Source organism: Orbicella franksi, chromosome 1, assembly GCF_964199315.1.
Source record: "Orbicella franksi chromosome 1, jaOrbFran1.1, whole genome shotgun sequence".
Classification (NCBI taxonomy): domain Eukaryota; kingdom Metazoa; phylum Cnidaria; class Anthozoa; order Scleractinia; family Merulinidae; genus Orbicella; species Orbicella franksi.
Window position 1 is genome coordinate 40,629,828 of NC_138145.1, and position 11,127 is coordinate 40,640,954.

An 11,127-nucleotide genomic window follows, 5' to 3' on the forward strand; every position below is an offset into this window, starting at 1 on the left:
TTGCGAGTTTGCCACAAGAAAAAGATGCACAGAACTAAACTTTACCCTAAGCTTTGGCAGCTATAAAAAGTTTCCTAGGGTTACGAGCTGCTATTGTTAGAAGAAGGAAAATCCTTACAGTGGCTACAAGTTATTGAAGACACCAATCTCTTTCAGGTCTCCAATTTTTCTTAATGGCACATTTGTAAAAGCGAAATTAGTTTCTCAGTCACACGTATATTGTTGTTTAAGGTATTTAGCTATTAAATTTTCTAACCTTGTCAAGGAGTCCCCCGGTAGCCCAATCAGTTACACATCTGACCTGCTGTACGGTACAAAGGGCATACACACGCTCGACGCCAGTCAGGGGCCACCCATTTAATTTTTCTCCTTTCTTGTGTCAATTTTTTTTGTACCATCTTGTTTTATTTTGTTTCAAGTAGTTTTCAAGCAAAAACTGGATTTTGAAGAAAGGCTTCCCACCCTAAGTTTCCCTAAAAATGTCTAAATACTGATGCCTTAATTCTTCGATTAAATTTTTTGCGAGTTTTGCACAGAAATAAACTTTGGCCTAAATCTTGACAGCTTTACAACGTTTCCTAGGGCTGCGAGTAATAAGTTACTGAACAGTCCAATCTCTTTCAGGTCTCAACATTTTTGTTAAGGGCACATAAAATTGGTTTCTCAGTCACACGTATATTATTGTTTAAGGTATTTAGCTATTAAATTTTCCAAGCTAGTCAAGGAGTCCCCCGGTAGCCCAGTGGGTTACGCATCTGACCTGCTGCGCGGTTGGAAGGGCACACGTCATACGCTCGACGCCAGTCGGAAGACTCCGCTGTTAATTTTTTTCTTTCTTGTCTTAATTTTTTGTACAATCTTCTTTTCTTCCGCCTAAATTAAGTTTGAAGTGAAACTGATTTTGAAGAAAGGGTTTCCAGCCTAAGTTTCCCTAAAAAACATCCGACTAGTCATGCCTTAATTCTTCGTTTGAATTTTTTGGGACTTTTGCACAGAAATAAACTTTGGCCTAAGCCTTGGCAGCTTTAACAAGAAGCTATTTTTCAGAAAGAAATGGGGTTTCGTTTCCGGAATGATATTCAAAGTCTGAGAAAAGCCGGGGTTTTGATATCTTGTGCATGAGAAGTCCTGGGGTGAGGGGGATATGTGCTAATGCGCCGCTTTGCACCGCACTGATCTGCTCAGTTGTCAGAGCCTGGGATTTTCCGGCCAGGTGAGGTTTAGTACTGAACCTATTGTAAAAGAGAAAGGGCTAATTAATTTAAGTTGTCTACACATATATCAGTTACTGCAGTCAACGCGCTTCCCAATCGTGACTCGCTTCCACACGTTTTCCCGCGCTTTGCATTGGCTACGTGTATTGCTTTGAGTTCTGATTGGTTTACTGGATTGTCTATGTAATTTTTAATTGGCCAGAATGATTGCTTCAGTTTTGCTACGAAAACTGCTCAACAACATGGAGCAACACCCCGTTATAGAAACACAAGAGGAAGTTTGGGAGAAGCACAAGTGGAAGTTTGGGAGAACGAGAAATGCGCTGCAACACAATCCCAAATAACTCCATAGAAACTCGGAGAGCATGTTTTCTATTTCTTTTAGAAAACAGCGCGACAAAAGAAAAAAAAATCGTTCATTTTGATCATCAAAATGTAGATTCTCTTTGCTCGCGCTATCATTACATGTACATCAACAGCTCGTGCTAGTTCTGTGTTCCTGTCAAGTTATTTTACTAAACCTACCTGGATTTGGTGATCAACTCATCGGTTGCTCGCTCATAGAAAACTAGTTCTCATAGTTATTCGTAACGTTCCTCTTCTCCTGTAACAGGTTCAAGGTAACACAGAACATTTCCGTGACAGCTGCGGCGGTGTGATTAGTTGGCTTGACAGCGTCACCTATTACACGGCGTTTACAGAAGGTTGGGCTCTATACGCTGAGAATCCGCTCATAGCTCAAGATACAGACACTTACAAGTATGAACCCATGCGGAAGTTTGGAATGCTGAAGTGGCAGATAAGGAGAGAGTGCGCCAATCAAAGCTATTGTTTACCCATTTTTCTTCTACTGAAGAAGGGCTAATCCTGAAGCATTTTGCAAATCAGCTACTCTTTGGCATTTAAAAGGGCTTTGAGGCTCATATTTTAGTTTATCATTTTAGTGTCACACATCATTAAGTTTTAGCTCATTTCTACTGATTCTTTATTGGTTACTCATCTTGCTACATGTTGCATGTGTGTCATGTTACGTTACGTTACTTTACGTTATGCTATATTACGTTACGTTATGTTTTCTTACGTTACTTTAAATAATCATTGTAAGAGGAGTTTTCCGTCGTCATCAAAAATGTACTGAAGATCGTCCATCAAATTGTACCAGATTGTTGTCTAAAACGCGAACAGGCAACGAAACTGCTAAGATTATTTAATAATATAAGAGTATATCTGGATAGCTTTCTACAGAATGAGGCAACTTCTGTGGTTATGTAGAGTGACGCCATATATCTCAAGCCTCGTCAACTCAATGGCAGATGTTTTTATGTTTTAATTCCCTTCATTATTGTTTTGTTTAATTGCAGCACCATCACTCCGAAAGGAGCTACGTCCGCATCCTGAAAAATTTAGCTTAAATTTTTCAAGTTCTTCGTTTGTAATCGGTGTCAATCTTCTCCATCCTTAACCGTCCTTGTTATCCAGGCTGTGAGGCCTGGGTTTAAATTTCGGCTTTCTTTTTTTCCGCGTTCAGTCACAAATCGCCGTCTGGTCTCTAAAGCGCATGCGCCACCTATGCATGCGTACAGCACATGGAATTTACAGAGGTAGTCGTCGAGAAAAGTTAGCACGGATTCCATGATTTCTAGGGCGATGAAATCACATACAAACGAACACACCGTTCAAGGTAGACCAACACTAAAGGACGTTGAGCGTTTTCGGAACGGGTCGCTGCAAGCCTTAAGAGAGATCAATTTACGAGCGAACATTTTGAGTGAATCATGAGTCATGTTATACCAAAGATGTCATCAACCCGGGCTATCAACTCTTCAACTTGATAAAAAGCATCTTCAGAAGCGTCTTCGTATTTTTAGACGTGATCTTGAACCAAGCAGAATCCCAGCACGAGCTCAAGAACGTCTGAGCAACAAGAGCAGAAGGTTAGAGAATTTGTTTACGAATTCATCTGTTCGAGTGCACCTAAGTAAAATGCTCTGACAAACTTCGTAAAGTGTAATAAAGATAAAATCTCGAACTAAACGATATTCTCTCGTTATTTGCTTGTAACAGAGTTATGTGTCTTAACAAGAGAGAAACTCATGTAGCGAATTATTGCACATTTAAGCTGAAAGCAGCTAATGTATGTCAGTGACCCCAACAAAACAATTCTTGGCTTGCACTGTCACGCAATCCTGACGCAATAAAAAATTTATTCGAAAACCATTTAGTGGATAAAATCAAGAAATTGTGATGTTATAGGAGATTAATAAAGATGGCACTCCTCGAATTTTTAGGTCTGTGCGTTTTCCCAAGCTCAGATATTCGTCGAAATATTTTGCACAAATTTACAGAGACCAGTATGGAACCTCCATGTTGGTGTACCTCCGCGGTACGCCTACATTGCGGCCGGAAAATATTGTAAACATCTGGAACTTGCTTTGGCAATCTAGGCGACTGATTATCTGTACTGAGCAAACAAGCATTTACGGAAGCACTTTTCCTAATACTTTAACTTCTAAATGGGCTAAAAATCACGAGATAAGTATATGATTTCGACAACCGCGTTCGTAGGTCTATGTCACGCATCGCCATAACAATGAAATTCAAAATGTCTCGCTTGCTTGAGAAACGCAAATAGCAACGACAAAGGCTAAGGAAAATAGACTGAAACGTTTATAGGTTGATATAAAGACCTTTACTCATTTCACATCCTAAAGACTTGCAAACGAGTAATAAGCTATTAATCGATTCCAGGAAATGCAATCAAAAGCAGAATAGCTTAAGCACATCAATTCGATTGAATTTCGTACAACTTCAAATGCAGAACATTTAGCTCAATTGCAATATGGCTGTTGCTTCTCAGTATAACGACTGCCTGGGTACACACAGCAAAGCGTCTAGTTTATTTATAGTTTATTATTATCTCTCTAGTGTTTTTCTATCTTAGTCAACTACTACTTTCAGGTTGCCTTCAATTTAAAAGTAATTTCGTACGTGGCCAAAATAACTTAAACTACTGTCACTGAGCTCCTTTAACGTAATTGTGGTGGCAGTTATTTCTTATTTTGTTCCAAAAACGACTGTTTTCCTTGTAGTTATCTCCACTCTTCTTAGGGTAGGTATGGCAAGCTCTTCGATTGATCGTGGACACTCGTTTGCACTATTTTGGTTTCACAAGAGACACCGCCCTGGAGTACTTTAGTAAATACGCGTGGGACAATACAGACCTTCCCAAGAAGGAAGTGAGAAAATAGCTCGAAGTCTATACTGACAGCAACAAATTTCCACTTTTTTACCAAGTGAGCATTACACTTGAACCCCTGCCATTCATTTGTAGCCCGTGAGAGTTGAAAAAAAAAAAAATATCCCAGCAATTCACAACTCTTTACTAAAAGTACAATCAACGACTCGCACCGAGAAGGGAGGGAGAGGTGGTTATATTTCTTGTGGTTTTATGCTCAGGAGAATCTCTATATATCAGGGACGGTGGAGCCGGGGGAGGAGGCTGGGGGGTTAACTCCCCCCATTTTCGCGCAAAGACTCCATAAAATAATAATTTTACAAATATCTCCAGACACCCTACAAGTTAGCGCCTCTGGCGCTCTCTTGTAAGCCTCCCCTGCCCCCCCCCCCCCCCCTCCCGCCCCAATTTAAAATATGTTCCGCCATTCCTATATATCTACGTGAATAATGATTTAAGATCGCAGTTAATTATCCCTAAGATGGTTTCGTTTCTTTAGACTAAACACTTTCTACAGACCAAACAGTTTCTACAAAACAACAGTAAACAATAGATATTTCAACTAGACATGACGTAAGGCTGATCGGCGGATTACTGAGAAGTTGAACAATAATACCAGATCCAGTACCTCGCGACATAGCTGAGTATGTTGAATTATTCTAATCAGCTGGACGTTAAAATAGGTCAGAACGTATTGGCCCATCAGCGAACTTGATTAAGAATAAGTTCAAACCCCAGTGGACCCTAAATTAACCTGCCAGGATGTGTGAAATCATTTCATTTCTCCCTAAAATCCATTCATTCAGTTTACGTTGGTTTATATGTTGTCCTCTTCACATCTGTTGTTAAGCAATTTTTGAACATATCCGAGCCAATGTTCTTTTATAACCTCGTCAGGTGACTCGGTACCAGAGCGACCCCGGACAAGCGACCGCTCACACGATTGGTCAGCTGGAGATAAAGAAAGAAAAAAGTTATTCTAAGTGAGCTCTGGGCAAAGATTTCAATCTAAGAGACTTCCACTATCAGGTGCGTTTGCTTTTACTTGAACTCTATTTTAGCGACTTTTCAAAGGAAGAGAGAGGGATCAACAGATCAGAAAGCTTGTTTGCCGGTCAATTAAGTTCATGTTATAGATGTGCAACATACACTGTAGCTACGAATGGGGTCCAAAAAGGAGAAAATAGGGAAAGTGTGCTGGGGTACGGAGATGGATCGCAGGGCGTAATTTCAATGTAGTATGAAGATCTGTGGAGCTCATTTATACAACAGAAACACTCACTGCAATCCTATGTATAAAGCCTTGTGAGGCAAACCAAATCCAAGGCCCAGGGTGTTTGAATAGAGGGAAATCTTAGCAGAAGAGGCGGCGGTGTTATTAGTTTTAATTTTCAAGCTAAATTCACTGTTAATGTTCTTTAGGTTCTTTCCCCGGGATCCTCGCCACTTGCTTACTTATCCGATCACGTGACAAAGTACGTGGCTTGCGTCAAGGATAAGGCAAAAGAAGGTTGTGACGTCATCCTGAATCCACCAAAGAAAACCAAGGCAAAGAAAAGAACCAGTGAAGTGCGCTGGCAAAAACAACCGAAACCCAATGTACACTACATATGAAGCTTTGCTGATGAATACTGGTATCGCTAAGACAGTACATTCTTTTGTTTAAATGTGAATTCAGCTGAACTAAGGTTACATTCAACAGAACGTTATGAACATCACTTATTGATTGATTGATTGATTGATTGATTGATTGATTGATTGATTGATTGGTTGATTGATTGGTTGGTTGGTTGGTTGGTTGGTTGGTTGTTGGTTGGTTGGTTGATTGATTGATTGATTGATACACTGATTACACGGGTTATCTAAGTAACAACAGCAATCGCTGCAACTTGTGCGGCCATTAAATTTTTTCGCCCGAAATAAGAGACCTCGCCCATCCATTAAGAAGAAAGGACGAATTTTTTTAGACTTTTAAATGTACATTAATATAGAATTTTAGAATATTAAAATTTAATTAATATAACATAATTCAGGCGTTTTTTTAGGACAGCATATACGCTTTTATATCCTTTCTTTGTTTGCCAATATTTCAATTTTAATTTTTTTAAAGAGAATCTTATAATACTATTAATGAAAAGTTTTAGGTACAATTAATACAGTGTCCCCAATTAGCCCACGTGGACTAAATACATTGACCCTTAAATAAAGTTCTTACTTACTTAACTTAATAGGCCCTTTGCAGCTAAGCCATCACGTGACCTACTTTTCATAAAATTATGGGTTATAACTTAACAAATGCCAGAAATGGAAATAGCATGTCGAAAATATCAAAATGGCCAAGTTTGAGGCCCCCATCATGAAGGAATGAGATTTTATGACAGTCTGAACTTTTAAAAGAATAAGAAGATTTGTATAGAAAAAGTTGTTGGAGAGCAAGGTCTTGCTCTCCAGCAACATTTTCCATACAAATCCTCTAAATTTTCCGAAAATTCAAGCTGCCGTATAAACTTACTCTTTAATGCCAGGGGCCTCAAACTTGGCCATTTTGGTATTTTCGATGCGCTCTTTCCATTTCTGGCATTCTTTAAGTTATAGCCCATAATACGAAAATTTTCTCGGAAAAATTTGGTCACGTGCCCCCAGCTGCAAAGGGCCTATAATTAGTTGATTGATTGATTGATTGATTGATTGATTGATTGAGTGATTGACTGATAGTATTAAAGAGCTCAATATTTAGTTTGTACAGTTGCATGTTTTCGTTATAGCTTTGTAAACTAACGCACGATGGCCACCTCAACTAGGTAGTAAACGGAGGATAAAAACGTTTTGTAGTCCACAATTTTTGACAACACAGTAGGGATAAATGAATTTGCCTACTCCGTCACCAATGACTTTCTGCGCGTCCTTTTTAATATGACCATTCACCATATGAAAGATCAAAGGAATGGCACTCGATCTCCTAGGGCTGAATTGTAATAAGGTGTTGCGAACTAAATACAGTAAAGACACGAAACAATCAAATGATCTCTTTGAGAACCACGCGCGTGTTTGGAAAAAAATTATATATTTACATTGCAAATCACATTACTGCTTTGCGTTCGTTGTTTAACATGCACGTTCAATGTTTAAACTGGTGTAAATTTTCTTTTTCCCTCGCCATTGGGTATGAAAAAGTTTCAAGCATTCAGTTTGTTGCTGCGCTTCTGTCTGGAGTTGTTACGGAACTGTAACGGTGCCAAATTTGCAAACACAAAAATCAAGATCTATTCTCCGTCGAGATGGATTTTGAGTCTACTCGACAAGGTAGTCATAAAAACAAGTAACGTATAATGTTATTTATATTGTAGAGGTGTTTGTTAACGTTGCATCACGGAAAGAGTTGAACGAAACCCGTTAGCAATCTAATGACACGTCAAAATAAGAACCTTTCTGTGATGATCTCCAGTTCAGTGAAGGACATGACGAATTACTTCTCTTGAACTCTTTATCTCACGAAGTTATGCAGAGCTATTGCACAGAGGACAATTTTGACAGCATCCTCTGGCTTTACACACATAACGGTAGAAAATACCCTGAACCTGCTTGACAGAATGCTTAAAACATTTTCACTGGTGCGTCGTGTTCAGGAAAGCCTGCCGTTGATGATCCTGTTCTCTTCTGAGAGATTTCCTTTGCTACTTTCCTGTGGAAAAGCAGCTAGATAAAAAACGGTACCGGCTTGTTGGTGTAACTACCATTGAAAAATTTGTCAGTTGACTCGGGAAGCAAGGTAATTGTAAAAGAACTAGTAATGTATACTGCTTTTTGTTTTGTTTTGTTTTCTAAAGGTATTAAGTAACTTTTTATCTCGAAAAGCGATGAGAAAAATCAGTTAAAAATCTAAAAAGAACCTTTCAATGAGTATTTCCAGCAAACTGAAGGACATCACGAATTCATTTGGCTAAAGTTGCTTTTTTAATGGCAGAAAAGTTCAAAGGAATGATGATATCGACGGTCAAATGTTTTGCCCAGTTAATTATCGGCATATCGGACTGTACCCTCTCTCCACCGTTATCGATTTAATATTGATTACTGTAAGACATATTCAAAGTCTTACGACCATTCCGGGATGGAAAAAGGTATTATTATTATTATTATTATTATTATTATTATTATTATTATTATTATTATTATTATTATTATTATAAGAATTGTAGACTAATATAGCAGGCTATAAATACCAATGCAAGCCACAAGACAAGACACAAAATGTCTTAAGAAGAAATCTTCAGACTTGAGACTTGAGGCTTGCGGCTAACGGTTAAATTTTTCTAACAGCCAAATTTTGGGCCCAGTTTACGGCTAATGGTTAACTCCATTGAGACCTCCTTGCTAGATTTAAGTGAAGTTCCAATGTTGTACGCATTCAAATATGGAATAAAATTGGGTTCTAAAAAAGACCTTGAAAAGTACGCATCACAATAGGAACTTAATTTCTTTTCGGTTTGAAAAAGAGTCAACAATGGATTTAAAAAAAAAAAACTCTATAACTGATGCAAGGCTTTTTAAAAAGCTTAAAGGAGCTCAGTGACGGTATTTTGAGTTATTTTGGCCACATACAAAATTACCTTTAAACGGTAGGAAATCTGAAAATAACAGTTTAATAAGATAGAAAAACACCAAAGAGATAATGATAAACCATAAAGGAACAAGGATGGCTAAGGATGGAGAAGATTAACATGGATTCCAAACAAAGAATATGAAAAATTGATAGACAACTTTTCAATATGCGCAAACCATAACTGAGCCCCTTTAAGGGCTTTGTTTTAATTGTTTTGAGCTCAGCCCAGAAATGAACCTTATAATCTTTTGAAGCTTTCCTCGGGCAACTTATGGCCTGAAATGTCATATAAAGGCGAACTACTATTGTTAGAAGAACAAAACAAACTGAGCTATCCGCCAGCGGAAGAATGAATTTCTTCCCATAATGCATTGCGACTAAACTAATATAATTTATTTAAAAAAACTTTCGTGAGGTCATTATTCGGGGACGAGGACTCTCGTGACATCATCATCATGGCGTCCTCTTTGTGTCTGGGAATGGTGAGCTCTTTTATAGTGCGCAACTCCTGTATTTAGCGGCACGTGTGTCAGTGAAAGACCAATGTACAAATGCTTTGTGTAGTTTGCCTTGATTATACAGTGGAACCCCGCTCTACGAACACCCACTTATAACGGACAATCTCGTTTCTCCCAACAAAAAGCTCATACAATTTCTCTAAAATTAATCCGCTTTATAGGAACACCGGCTAATGCGGACAACGGACACTTTTCTGTGTCCTGAGTCACAGGCATATATTGTCAACCCCGCTTTACGGACACTGGTTCCTGGAGTCTGCACACTGTCTAGTTTCATTGTCACAATTATGTGATAATAGTAAAGATTGTACCCTGTTTAAATAATGAAAGATTTGTACGGGTTAATAAAATTTTATTACTTAAAAAAAAAAAAACGCTAACAAAATAGCGTGACATATTAAATTTTGAACCGTCTGTCTTTCTTCCGCTATTTGACTCTTGTACTACGTATAGTCCTTAAATAAATTTTTCTCCCTCCTCTTACATACGTTTCACTTCCTTGGCTTTTGGTTCCAGTCGCTGCTTTTAATCTTCTTCCTCATTGACGTTTTTTTCTTGCTGCAAGTAGTACCAGGATCATCTTCCGCTCGTATTGCTGGGTTCACTTCTTGCTAACGTCTAGTAATTGTTCAAGTAAAACCACGTGTTTGCGACGACCAGTCGTTTCAATCTGAATCTCTAAGATACAAATTTTAAAAAAAAAAAAAAATTGTTTTGTTCCGTTTAAAGTAAGTTTGATATAAAAATGCTTTTTAAGAAAGGGTATCCACTGTAAGCTTCCGTAAAATGCCTGACTAGTCATGTCTTCCTTCTATTCTGAAAATATTTCTTAATCCATATTAGTTAAAGCAAAATTAGATTCCAAGCAACACCTATATTGTTGGTTGACGTATTTAGCTCTTAAATTTCTAAGCTTGTCAAGGAGTTCCCCCGGTAGCCCAGTGGGTTACACATCTGACCTGCTGTGCGGTCGGAAGGGCATATCTACGGTCGACGCAAGTCGGGGTCTCCGGTTTTATTCTTTTTTTCTCTCTTTCGTTTCAACCTCAATAGATATATATATTTATATATTTTTACAATCCTCTATATTCTTCCGTTTGAGGTAATTGTGACGTGAAAAGGCATTTTAAGAAAGGGTATGCACTGTAAGCTTCTGTAAATTGCCTGACTAGTCATGCCTTCATTCTATTTAAGCCCTAAAAATTACCTACTAACCAATATGAAGATACCAGAGCCAATGGAACACCACGTGTTTTAAACAATGATTTATAGCGAGTTTTTCAACCGACTTGAAAAAGGCTTTATTAAAATGAAAAAGTATTTAACATTTTTAGTGATGGCTTATTAGAACTTTATCGGACCTAAGGTGACACGGAACTAAACTTTGGCCTAAGCTTTGGCAGCTATAAAAAGGTTTGCTAAGACGGCGAGTTACTATTGTTAGAAGAACGGAAATCCTTAGATTAGCTATAGGTTATGGAGACGCCAATCTGTTTCAGGTCTAAAAATATTTGTAAATCCATATTGGTTAAAGCAAATTAGTTTACCAGTAACACCTAT

General features: G+C 38.2%; 1 pseudogene; it reads left to right on the forward strand.

Annotated features, from left to right (window-relative positions):
* Window positions 1-1,417: 1,417 nt before the first annotated feature.
* Window positions 1,418-6,063, forward strand: LOC145501345 (uncharacterized; annotated as a pseudogene).
* Window positions 6,064-11,127: the final 5,064 nt, after the last annotated feature.